This window comes from Mustelus asterias, chromosome 30 (genome assembly GCF_964213995.1).
Source record: "Mustelus asterias chromosome 30, sMusAst1.hap1.1, whole genome shotgun sequence".
Classification (NCBI taxonomy): domain Eukaryota; kingdom Metazoa; phylum Chordata; class Chondrichthyes; order Carcharhiniformes; family Triakidae; genus Mustelus; species Mustelus asterias.
In genome coordinates, this window is record NC_135830.1 from 15,322,364 (window position 1) to 15,335,081 (window position 12,718).

The 12,718-nt window shown below is 43.3% G+C and overlaps 1 non-coding gene across 1 annotated transcript; it reads left to right on the forward strand.

Annotated features, from left to right (window-relative positions):
- The first annotated feature begins 6,668 nt into the window (after positions 1-6,668).
- trnal-uag (transfer RNA leucine (anticodon UAG)) lies at positions 6,669-6,750 on the forward strand. Its single transcript has one exon. It is a non-coding gene; the product is annotated as a tRNA-Leu (tRNA).
- The last annotated feature ends 5,968 nt before the right edge of the window (positions 6,751-12,718 follow it).

Here is a 12,718-nt window from a genome sequence, read left to right on the forward strand (position 1 = left end):
CACAGTGATGAGTTGGTGGGTTTAGAAAATTGAAAGTTACACTTAGGAAATAGAATTAGGAGCAGAAGTGGGCAAATTCAGTGCTTCGAGCCTGAACCGTCATGCAATCAGTTCATGACTGATCTCTCCCTGTTCTCAAATCCACCTCCCTACCTGTTCCAATATCCCCTCATCCCTGTTATTATTAGGAATATATCTGTCGCTTTCTTGAAATTCCACAAATTCACGACCCTCTGCGAGAAGCAGTTCCTCCTCAAATCAGTTTTAAATCTACCGCCTCTCAACCTATATATTTGACCTGTTGTTCTCCATTGCCCCATGAGAAGAAACATTTCGTGAACGTTCAATCTATCAATTATTTTTAGAATTTTATATACCCCGATCACTTCAGCATGTTGTGGGACTATTTTACCTCACTGTCGATTTCATGTCCCAGCGATCTCAAACGGTGTTATCATTAGCTGCAGCAGTCCATGTTCCATCCAAACTGGACATATTAAGAGATGTATCGTAAGTAAATTTGAAAAACACATTTCACCCGTGACCCTGGATGTCCAGTGGGTTGTGTTCAGTACCACCCCAGTGTTGTTTGGTTTCAATTCCCGCTCAGGAAACGATTATATTTTGCTCTCGGCAAACTATTAAAAATAAAAGCAGATCTCCTAACATCAACCGAGTGAGGTTTGCATGTCTACATCACAGCTGGAAAGGTCACATTTGCAACAGGTCAAGAACAAATATAGTAGCAGAAAGACAGTGATAGGCTGCAAAGCGCTGACGATAGAGATGGTGATGTAAACTAACATCTGGATAGTAAATCGGTCAGATTTTAGCGTTCACACTGAATTATTAAACCTTTCCCTCACTCTGCAACGACAATATTTTAAAAGGTTTCTGTCCAGTTTTGAACCGTCGGAAGCGAAAGTAATAACTGTGCGTGGAATGCCTGTTGTCTGTTGTAATGGACTGAATATATCACTGTGGTGCAAACAGAAGGTGCCATTTTGCGGCAGAGACTTGCTTGTGGTGAATGTGATCTGGCGCGAAAATTAAAATAACAAAAGCAGCGTGGATAAGGAAAAACTGTAAAATAGGTTGGTCTGATGGTTAGAGTTTGACACTTTCACTGCTGTTCAGATTACAGGTCAGGAAATGAAGATTTGTTGCTCTCATCCAAACCATAAAAACAAATGTCAGGTATTGCCTGGTGGAACATATAAAACACAATCTTTCCTCGTGTCCTGAGGTGAAGACTGAGCAAATTCAACAGGAGGTTTTCATGTCATATCTGGCAGGATATTGGGAATCAGACAAGGTTAAGGCAGTTTAAATGGTGCCGGTCCTTCACTGCAGCTGATTCTGTTTCTGACTGGATGTGATTTCTGTTTGTTCCACAGTTCAGGATGAATTGATTCAGTGAAGGAGCAGGCTCAAACCGACTGATGGCCTTTCTCAGCTCCTTTGCTGCTACTGAATTTCAGTAACGCTTTCAGTAAAGAGCAGGATCGTTACGGAGTAGCGTTACGGGGTAGCGTAGCAGAGCAGTTTAAACCCGTAGTTAGGTCCAGTTTCTGTATAAACTGTGGGTTCAAATCCCGCCATTGCTCGAGTGGGCTTGAGTTTTGGTCCCTGCAGCTGAAATCCAGCAGTTCAGATTGAATGCAGGAGTTTGTGCCGTGTCGTTTTTGGCAGGAAGAAAGCGGAGACACTGACCAATGTAAACAGTTGTTGAGGTAAAGAAGCGCATGTGGAAGGAGTGGAGCAAATTATTGTCGATGCTGGAATCGGAAACAAAACGGGAAAATGCTGGAAAATGTCAGCAAGTCTGGCAGCATCAGTTATGAGAGAAGAGAGCTGACGTTTCTAGTCCAGATCACCCTTTGTCAAGACTGGAAGGAATTGAGTTGCTCCGACAGAGAATACAAACGGGAACACAGGCTGAATGGCTGTCTGCCGATATAACCACAGGGTTGCAAACATTGAGACTGCAGTCCCGGCCCAGGGGTAGATTGGGATTTTCTAACTGAGGCTCAAATCCTGTCATGGACGCCTCCCGTCATTCTTATTGAAAGTTATTGGAAATGAAGCAATGGGTACAGAGATGATCAACTCATTACAAATCTCTCACATCAGCGTCTCTGAGGGTCTAGTGACCAGAATCGGCGCCGTGACGTCGTTTCAATTCCCAGTCACAGAGTGAATAACTTTTTGTCCAATTCTTCATTTAATGAAAACCCGCCTCATAGCGTTTGTGAAGGGAGCAATATCTAAATCTTCCAGCTGGATGAACTTGCATCGGAGTTGGAAAAGTCAGAGATGCAAGTCCAGGATGCTACCGGGACTTGATGGATTAAGTTATAAGGAGAGGCTGGATAGACTGCGACTTTTTTCTCTGGAGCATAGGAGGCTGAGGGGTGATCTTATAGAGGTCTATAAAATAATGAGGGGCACAGATCAACTAGATAGTCAATATATTTTCCCAAAGGTAGGGAAGTCTAAAACTAGAGGGCATAGGTTTAAGGTGAAAGGGGAGAGATACAAAAGCCTCCAGTGGGCCAATTTTTTCATACAGAGGGTGGTGAGTGTCTGGAACAAGCTTCCAGATGCAGTAGGAGAGGCGGGTACAATTTTGTATTTTAAAAGGCATTTAGATGGTCACATGGGTACGATTGGTATCGAGGGATATGGGCCAAATGCGGGCAATTGGGATTAGGTTAGGGGTTTAAAAAAAAGGCGGCAAGGACAAGTTGGGCCGAAGGGTCTATTTCCATGCTGTAAACCTCCATGACTCTATGACTCTATGAATCCATGTAACACTAACGATAAACTCTGAAGAAGAATCACATAACAAGCACAACATACATGTCAGATACACACAGAGCACACATGTCAAATCATGTCATTTTCAAGTTGCCTCTTTTAATTTCCTGCTCTCCACCAAATCAAAATCTCCACCAGATTAAAAATCTCCGACCTCAATCCCTATGCTGCTCCTCAATCCACTGATAATACTCCACGCAATGTATAAAACTTGCAGCGCTTGGCTCCGTAGCTGAGTGGATAGAGCCCTGGTCTTGGTCAACCAGGGATCGTGCCTTCAACTCTCGCTGTCGACGAAGCTTAGTTGATAGAAGCTGTGGGGTGGAATCCAACAGACTGCGAGATGAAACAGAGAGCTTTTCTGAGTGAAGGAGCAGATCAGGTGCAAACTTGAAAGACGAGAAGTTATTCTTCTTCATAAAAAAATAGAAAGAGCAGGATATATTTGATGAGTTGAAAATGTAAATGTTGATATTAAGAATAGAATAGATTCGTTGGTACAAGGAATGCATTCAGCTCGCATGTAGGTGCAGCAGGTAATTGGAAGTGGAATTACATTTTGGCCTTTATTGCCGGCAGACTGGAGTCCAAGAATAACGAGGTGTTTCTGCTGTTGCACAGGGCTGGTTGGAACCACATGTTGAATATTCTGTGCAGGTGTGATAGTCAAAGGGACGTGCTTGCATTGGAAACGGTAAAGAGAAGATTCACCAGATTGCTCCCTGGGGTGAGGGAGTTGTCCTGTGATGAAATTCTCTGGAGTTTAGAAGAATAAGAGGCGATCTCATTAAACCGACACAGCTCTGAGTAGGTTTGATGGGAGATTGTTTTTTTTCTGCTGGTCGGGGAATCTCACCCACTGTGGAACAGATAAGGGGCTGATCATTTCGGGCTAAGATAAGGAGAAATTACTTTACTCAAAGGGCTGAGAATCTTTGGCATTCTCTGTACCTGACAGTTATGTACGCCCCATCATCGAGTACATTTAAGGTTGGATGAACAAGTTTCTGGTCTCTTGGGGAATTCAGCGATAAGGGGAGATGGTGGAAAAACTGAGTTGTAGCCCAAGATCGATCAAGATGGTATTGAATAGCGGAACAATCCCGATGGACTGAGTGGTCTGCTTCTTCTCCTATTATTCATTTTATAATAAAAGCAGAAAGTGCTGTAAGTTCTCAACAGGGCTTGCAACAAATGTGGAGCAAGATATAGAATTAAGTTTCCGAGTCCAATATGACTCTTTGCAAACCAGTAACTGATTGCGAGGTACAGCAATTAGCACAGCATCGTGAATGGGAATTGAATTGGATCCAGGCAGTGAAACGCTGAATTTAAACTGCCGCAGGATTTCTGTTGGAAAATTGTTCAGGAAAGTTGCTGCCAACTGAAAGGGAGGAGGTTTGAGAGCATCCTGCGCCAAATAGAACCCCTCTAACAGACGAGACTGTTTGACAGTGTACATGCTGAGAGCTTGTTTCCACCGACCCTCTCCCCGCCCTGCCCCCAAATAGACCCCCTCTACCCCCTCATGCTGTTGTATATTTCCAATCGATTAGAAATATGGGATTCACAGTAACTGGTAGAAATTGATGCTGTAGTTGTAGATATAGAACTGGAATGCAACATCACACCGAGTGAATCCACTGTCTGTTTAAATGTTGATCAGTGAAAATTTCAATCATCCTCTGCTGTGCAACACACGGCGACTGAGTCAATAAGCAATAGCCAGTCAAAAAAAGCCTGTACCAGTCAATCTTTCTCGCAACTTTCAAACATGTTGTTATTCTCTACCATTTGCCACTGACGTATATCAATAAGTGAACGCAGTTTGTGGTGTTAAAAAATGTCTTCACCCCCTCTGGGAACTGAATCACGTTGATGCACAGAGGAACACACACAGACACCGAGAGTGACAGAGGGCGGACAAGACACAAACACCCATAGATCAATGATGTCACTAACTGGGTTCAGTTTTGTTCCATTTCTGGCTGGGGTTTTGGTGATTTCTAGCTGATGAACAGAAATGAAGGAATGCGAAGTGAAGCAGGAAAAACAGATGGGAATATTTGAAAGATTTTGATTCCATTGAAAGAATAATAATTCTGCAGTCATCGAAAGGAATGAATGCTGAGCAGCGCATTGGGTGAGGTTCAAATCTCCGTGAGAAAACAATAATTTCAAATCCACCGCCTGAGCCGCTTGGCCACCACTGCAACCGGTGTCAATGTGTTCGTGTTACTCATATTAAATCATTGAATAGTGACAGCAACAAAAGTTGCTGTCGAGAACCTTCTGTTCTAGAAGGTCACGCTGCACCTTTCATTCCTCCTTTTTCGTTCTTACAGAATGCCATTCGCTGAAAAGACAAACGAGCTGCACTTTTCGGCAGTGGTGGGATTTGAATCCACAGCAATTCAGATATTGAAACTTAAATTTAGTAATTAAGACCATGCGGCTCCGCTAACAGTCGAAGGTAACTATTGCTCAGAATAATACCGGCAATGGGTTAGAATATGATTGAGATTTTGGATAGAACATTTCGCCCCTCAAGCCCCTCACAATATTTTGGAATCACAGCCAAGCAGTTGTTTTCCATCTGTTACATTTCCGACTTTTCCAGCTTTGATGAAAGATCCAGCTGGAAGATTAACTTTGTTTCTCTCTCCACGGACGCTGCCAGATCTGGTTTCATTCAATGCGGAATTCCTTTTCATGGTGTCAGTTCACACAGCAATACAAACGAGTTACCCTCTGGCTGGGGATTGAATCCAGTCCACAGTGATGAACGTGCCGAATCCAAACCACACGACCAGCAGGGAAGCTGACAGTGACTTCCCCAATCAGCGGATCATCGTCATTTTAGCCATTCTCTTCCTCCTCTTCCGTCACACAATCGACGGGTTTCTCATTTAAAAAAATACTCAACTTATTTCCACATTTGTCACCTGCCATCGAGACCATGGCCGTGAAGACGTTGACTTTGCACCATTGGAACACCCGAGTTCCGCCATCACCAGCTCAATGTTGCCTTGTCTATCATTCCTTGTGTCAAATAATACATCCTCCCTCGTTTTCTGTGCCGAACCTTACCTTCTGCCCTTTTCAAGGAGTGACCCGTGACTTCACAACTAGAAAATGCAGGGGAAACCCATCAGACTCGTTAAAATTTGCAAATATATGAATAATATAACTTTTCCCTCAGTCTGCAGTGAAAATGATTTGGAAAACAAATTCTACCAGTTTCACGCCGTGGGAGGCGGACGCGATAACTGTCGTGGAATTATTCCTGTAATTGGCTGAACACTTCTCTGGTGTTGAAACGGAAGGTGCCATTTTGCAGGAGAAGTTTCTGGTGCAAGTGGTCTGGCGTGGAAACTAAAATAACAAAAGGATCGTGGGCAAAGCAAATTGTAAAACGCGCTGTAATCTGTTGGTCTGCTGGTTAGAGTTTGAAACTTTCACTGCTGTTTTGATTGCAGGTCAGGAAATGAAGATTTATTGCTCTCCTCCAATGCGTGAGAACAAATATCAGTTATTTCCAGGCAGAACGCACAAATCCCAGTCTCGCCTTGTGTCCTGTCCTTTCTCAAGTGAAGACCCTGAGCAAATTCAACAGGAAGCCATATTGTCCTTTCTGGGAGCTAAACGAGGTTAAGGACAGTTTAAATGGAGCCGGCCCTTCACTGCAGCTCATTGTGTTTCTGACTGGAGATGATTTTTGTTTGCTGCGCATTTCAGGATCATCTGATTCGGCTACGATTTCGTCAGGGCCCATCCCAACTCCACAGATTTTGATATATTTCAGTATTAATGCAATGAAACGACATGATTATCAAGACTGCCCGTGTGGTAGCGTGGCCGAGCGGTCTAAGGCGCTGGATTTAGGCTCCAGTCTCTCTCGAGGCGTGGGTTCGAATCCCACCGCTGCCAGAGTCCAACAGCTCGGGTTGAACGGAGGAGTCTGAGCGGTGTCGTTTTTGACAGACGCCCTTGTGAGAACAGGATATTGCGCTTGACTCATCGATCGACAGTTCCGACACGCCACAGCAAAAAAGCGCACCGACCTCCTCAGAAGACAAGTACGGGACACAGCCCTCAGAGTGCCCTTCCTCCTCCAGTCCGTCCCCAGAGTGCAGAAGCCAAGACATCTTCGGAGTGGAGAAGCTATGACATCTTCTTCGGAGCCTTCAGCGTACAATCGATGAAGACGAATATCACGCAAAGGCCATCTCCACGCCCCCACGACTTGCCTTCAAAAAACAGCGCAACCTCAAACAGACCATTGTTCGCAGAAAACTCCCCGGCCTTCAAGAGAACAGCGACCACGACACCACACAACCCTGCCAGGGCAACCTCTGTAAGATGTGTTGGATCATCGACACGGATGCCATCATCACACGTGAGATCAGAATCCACCAGGTAGACGATACATACACATGCAACTCGGCCAACGTTGTCTCCCTCATACGCTGCAGGAAAGGATGTCCCGAAGCATGGTACATCGCCGAGACTATGCAGACGCTACGACAACAGAAGAATGGCAACCGCTCGACAATCACCCGGCAAGAGTATTCCCTTCCTGTCGGGGCACGCTTAAGCAGTCAAGTGCATTCAACCACCGATCTTCGGGTAAGCGTTCTTCAAGGCGGCCTTCAAGACGCACGACAACGCAGAATCGCTGAGCAGAAACTGATAACCAATTTCCATACACGAGAACGGCCTCAACCGGGACCTTGGGTTCATGTCACACGACTTGTCACCCTCACCATTTGGCCTGGGCTTGCAAAATCCTACTAACTGGCTTGGCTTGAGACAATTCACACTGCTTTAACCTGTCATTGTCCCCGCTCTCCACTCGCATTGTCTGTACCTGTAAAGACTTGATTCGCTGTTAAGACACGCATTCCAACCATTATCTTGCAATTGAGTCTGTGTCTTTCTATGCCCTGTTTCTAAACCCAACTCTCCACTCACCTGATGAAGGAGCAGTCTCTCGAAAGCTCGTGCGACCAAGTAAACTGATTGGACTTTAACCTAGTGTTGCGAGACTTCTTACTGTGAGGGCGATCAACAATGATTTTACTGAATGGCGGAACAGGCCCTAATGAAGGAGCAAATGGTCCATTGCAACACCTCTTCCCTATTCTCTTATGTTGTTCTGTTCAGCTCATTGTTCTGAGAACAGATTCAAATGGTTCCTGCTCCTCCCTCTGACGTCATGAATTGGAGACTGAAGACACTCGGAGCTGATTGGGTGAAATGTCGGATAAAGGAGATGTGAGCTGATTGGGTGTCTCCTGCTGGAAAGGAATGAACCAATCACCACTGGGGCCGGATATTACTCAACATCTTCTGAACTCTGAACTGAAACAATTGAGCTTTAACTCATTGAGTTCCCTTAGGCATTTGCTGGAGGAACGCTTTTTTAATTTGGAATTACAAGATAAGTTGATACATCAGGTTGAAAGTAACGAGTGTGTTCTTGTATGAAGTGGCATGGGTTCTCAATCTAACCATGCGAACCTGCAGCAACACAGTGGAGTTGAGCATTGTAGTCAGGTCGATTGAGTGCGATATGCTATCATTTGTTTCTGTACTGTAGTGCTTGTAAAGGACCCGGGTCCGAAACCGGGCAGAAGAATACATTAAGATTTTTCATGTCGGGTGAGAGAAATCTGAATGATTTCAGTTTGTTGCTGAATATTATCCGAATCTCGATTCATATTATCTTTGCTTGACGTCGGCCTCAAATGCTTCCTGTAAACTAAATGCTGAATATTTTGGCGCACTGACAGGAAATAAATGTTTCTATTTTGACAGCATGCGCACATTAGCTTTTCGTTCAGTCTACAACAGAATGTAACGGGTTAATAGGTGCAGACTAACAGAGTTAATCACCATCTGAAACATGTCTAATGGTAGTCTGTGCTCTAAAAGACAGGTACAAGTGAAACTGCACGTGGGCATTGTCAGCTGTTCCTGAAGTGTAGTTGTTCTCACATTCGCCTCACACGCGAAAAGTCCCCGGTTCGAAACCAGGCAGAAACACTGTTGGATCGTTGTCATTAAGTAAGAGCGAAGTCTGCATGATGTAAGTTCATAGCTCAACCTCATGCGAATCCGATGTCACGGTCATGTTATATTGGCTTTGATCTCGGCCTCAAAAGCATTTCGGAAAGTCAGAAATGCTCTCTTTGAGGAAGCAGGGAATAAAGAACTCCATTGTGTATACACATATTCGCAACTCGTGCAGTCCACAAATTAATTTAATGGGATTAGAGGTGCAGACTGACCTAGTTAATCACCATCTGAAATATATCGAATTGTATTGTGTGCTCATAAAGACAGACACAATTGAAATTGTAACTGAACTGGAGGAAATGGGCACATTTCACAGAAGCACCTTTGTAAAATTGCTCTTCACAGTAAAGAAATAATTAAAGCCACTCAGACAAATGTGGAAATCGAGATTCAGTGCGGACCTCCTGGACTTCCGATAGATGGACGAGATTTAGGCGCCAGAATACTTCACACACAGAATAAAGAGGATTCAAGTACATTTTATTTTCTTTAAAGAATGAATGTGGTCAATCTCAAATAAACATCATGGCATGGGTATTACCCAGTGACTCTATTTCTTTTGTTGGTCAGACATGTTTCCAAGAAAATGTTGTATATTTCAGAGATATTCAATTCAGAATGAGGCCATCTGTGTTAAATAAACGTATTGAAATTAAATGTTGAATAACTACAAATATTTCATATAACTGTTTGAAATTATTTGACGGAAGATGAGAATGATGTATTAATGAATGAACCGAAACCATTGCTGCCTGAGCCATTTGCCAGACGAACGCTTTTTAATTCTGAAGTTTAAGATAAGTTGAGATATCAGGTTGAAAGTAACGGATTTGTTCTTCTATTAAGTGACATGGACCCTCAATGTGACCATGACAACCTGCAGCAACACAATGTAGTTCAACATTGCAGTCAGGCCAATTGGCGGCGTGGCGCATTCTCTTGTTTCTGTAGTGTAGTTATCACATTGGCCCAACACGTGAAAGATCACCGCTTCAGAACCGGGCAGAACATTCATCAGTTTTCCCATGCAGGGTGAGGGAAATCTGTGTGATTTCAGATCGTTGCTGAACACCATCCAAATCTGGATGTTACAGCCATCTTATCTTTGCTCTGAGCTCGGCCTCAAATATTTTCTGTAAAATAAGAAATGCTGATTGTTTTGACGCACTGACAGGAAATTTTCGATTTAGACAGCGTGCACATATTAGCATCTCTTTCAGCCCACAAATGACTTTCATGGGTTTATATGTGCAGACTAATATAGTTAATCACCATCTGAATCATGTCTAATTGCAGTGTGTGCTCAAAAAGAGAGACACAAGTGATTGTGTCAGCGAATGAGAGGAAATGGCGCACATTTCCGACAACATTTTTTTTGAAATCGTTCTTCATAAGAAAGAAATAGGAAACAGCACTCAGTCAGATGAGGAAATCGAGACTCAGTGCGGATCTATTGGACTTTCCTAAAGATGGCCAAAATTTATGTGCCTGAATGTTTCACGCCCATTTTAACCAGGCTCAAATGCAACTAACAGATGCCTTTTCAATCTCTACCATTGAAATGGAGTTGATTTTGTTTAACAGCAGACGATGATCAATGTCAAAATTGCGATCTGCCTTACCCAGTTAGTCGCTTCCTTCTGTTGCTCAGTTATGTTTGCAATTCAGTGATGTTCAATTTCAGAGATATTCAATTCAGAATGAAGACATATATGTTAAATAACGCATTGATACTAAATATTGAAACAAATACTGAGTACAACTGTACAATGAGCTTTGCTAAAGTGTCATCTGGACTCGAAACGTCCGCCCTTTTCACTCCTTACAGGTGCTGTCAGACATTGTGAGATTTTGCAGCATTTTCTCTTTTCTCATCCGCAGTAATTTGCTTTTATTACTGAGTACAATTGATTGAGATTATTCGAAGAAAGATGAAAATAATGCATTAATGAATGGGCAGAAATCATTGCACCGTTAGATATTTGCGCGACGAACGATTTTGAATTTTGATGTTCGGGATCAGTCGTACAATCAGATTGAAAGCAACGATGATCTTCCTGAATTCAGTGACATGGGCTCTCAGTCGCACCATCGGAACCTGCAGCAACACAGCGTAGTTGAACATTGCAGATTGGCCGATTTGCTCTAGCATACTTCGAGCTGTTTCTGTAGTGTAGTGGTTATCACGTTCGCCGAACACGCGAAATGTCCCCGGCTCGAATCGAGACAGAATCATTCATGAAGCTTTCCCATGTCGGGTGAGGGAAAATTGCTTGATTTCAGTTCGTTGCTCAACATCATCCGAGCCTCGATGTGAAAGGCATGTTCTCATTGCTCTGAAATCACCCTCAAATGCTTTCTGTGAAATAAGAAGCACATTCTTTTTGACGCACTGAGAGGAATGTTCAATTTTGACACCGAGCACATATTCGCAGCTCGTTCAGTCTACAACAGAATTTGATGGGTTTATAGGTGCAGTCTAATATGGTTAATCACCATCTGAAATATCTGATCGTAGTGTGTGCTCAAAAAGACAGATACAAGTCATACTGTAAGTGAACGAGAGGAAATGGCGCACATTTCACAGGAGAATATTTTTAAAAATCGTTTTTCATCATGAAGAAACAGGAAACGCCAATCAGACAGATGAGGGAATCGAGACTCGGAGGGGGGGGGGGGTGGGGGGCGGGGGGGCGGTGGAGGGGGGGGGGGATCTACTGGACTTTCCTGTCAAGGGCCGGAATTTATGCGCCTGAATGTTTCACGCCCATGATAAAAAGGGCTCCAGGGTCACTATCAGATAATTCTTAAATCTCTTCCATTTCCATCGAGTTGACTTTTTCAAAAGGCTGACTATGTTCAATCCTAAAATTGTGATCTGTATTACCCGGTGACTCGATTCATTTTGTTGGTCAGTTATGTTTGCAATTCAGTGATGTTCAATTCCAGAGATATTCAATTCATGATGAAGACATATGTGTGAAATAATGCATTGATACTAAATATTGAAACAAATACTGAGTACAATTGCACAATGAGCTTTGACAAAATGTCATCTGGACTCGAAACGTCAGCTCTTTTCACTCCTTATAGATACTGCCAATCCTTGTGAGACTTACCAGAAGTTTCGCTTTTCGTTTCCGATTCCAGCATCCGCAGTAATTTGCTTCTTTACTGAGTACAATTGATTGAGATTGTTCAAAAGGAAGATGCGAATGATGAAATAATGAATGGGTAGAAGTCATTCCTCCCTTAGATATTTGCGAGACGAACGCTTTTAAGTTTTGATGTTCGGGTTAAGTCGAACAATCAGATTGAAAGTAACGGTTATCTTCCTGAATTCAGTGATATGGGCTCTCAGTCGAACCATTGGAACCTGCAGCAAGACAGCGTAGTTGAACATTGCAGACAGGCAGATTTGCTCCAGCGTGTTTCGAGCTGTTTCTGTAGTGGAGTGGTTACCGCGTTCGCCGAACACGCGCAAAGCCCCCGGCCCGAAACCGAACAGAAATGTTCATTAAGCTTTCTCATGTCGGGTAAAGATAAATAGCTTGATTACAGTTTGTTGCTCAACATTATCCGAATTTCGATGTCAAAGGCATGTTATCATTGCTCTGACATCACCCTCAAATGCTTTCTGTGAAATAAGAAGCACATTTCTTTTTGGCGCACTGAGAGGAATGTTCGATTTTGACGCCGAGCACATATTCGCATCTCGTTCAGTCTACAACAAAATTAAATGAGTTGATAGATGCAGACTAATATGGTTAATCACCATCTGTAATATCTAACAGTAGTGTGTGCTCCAAAAGACAGA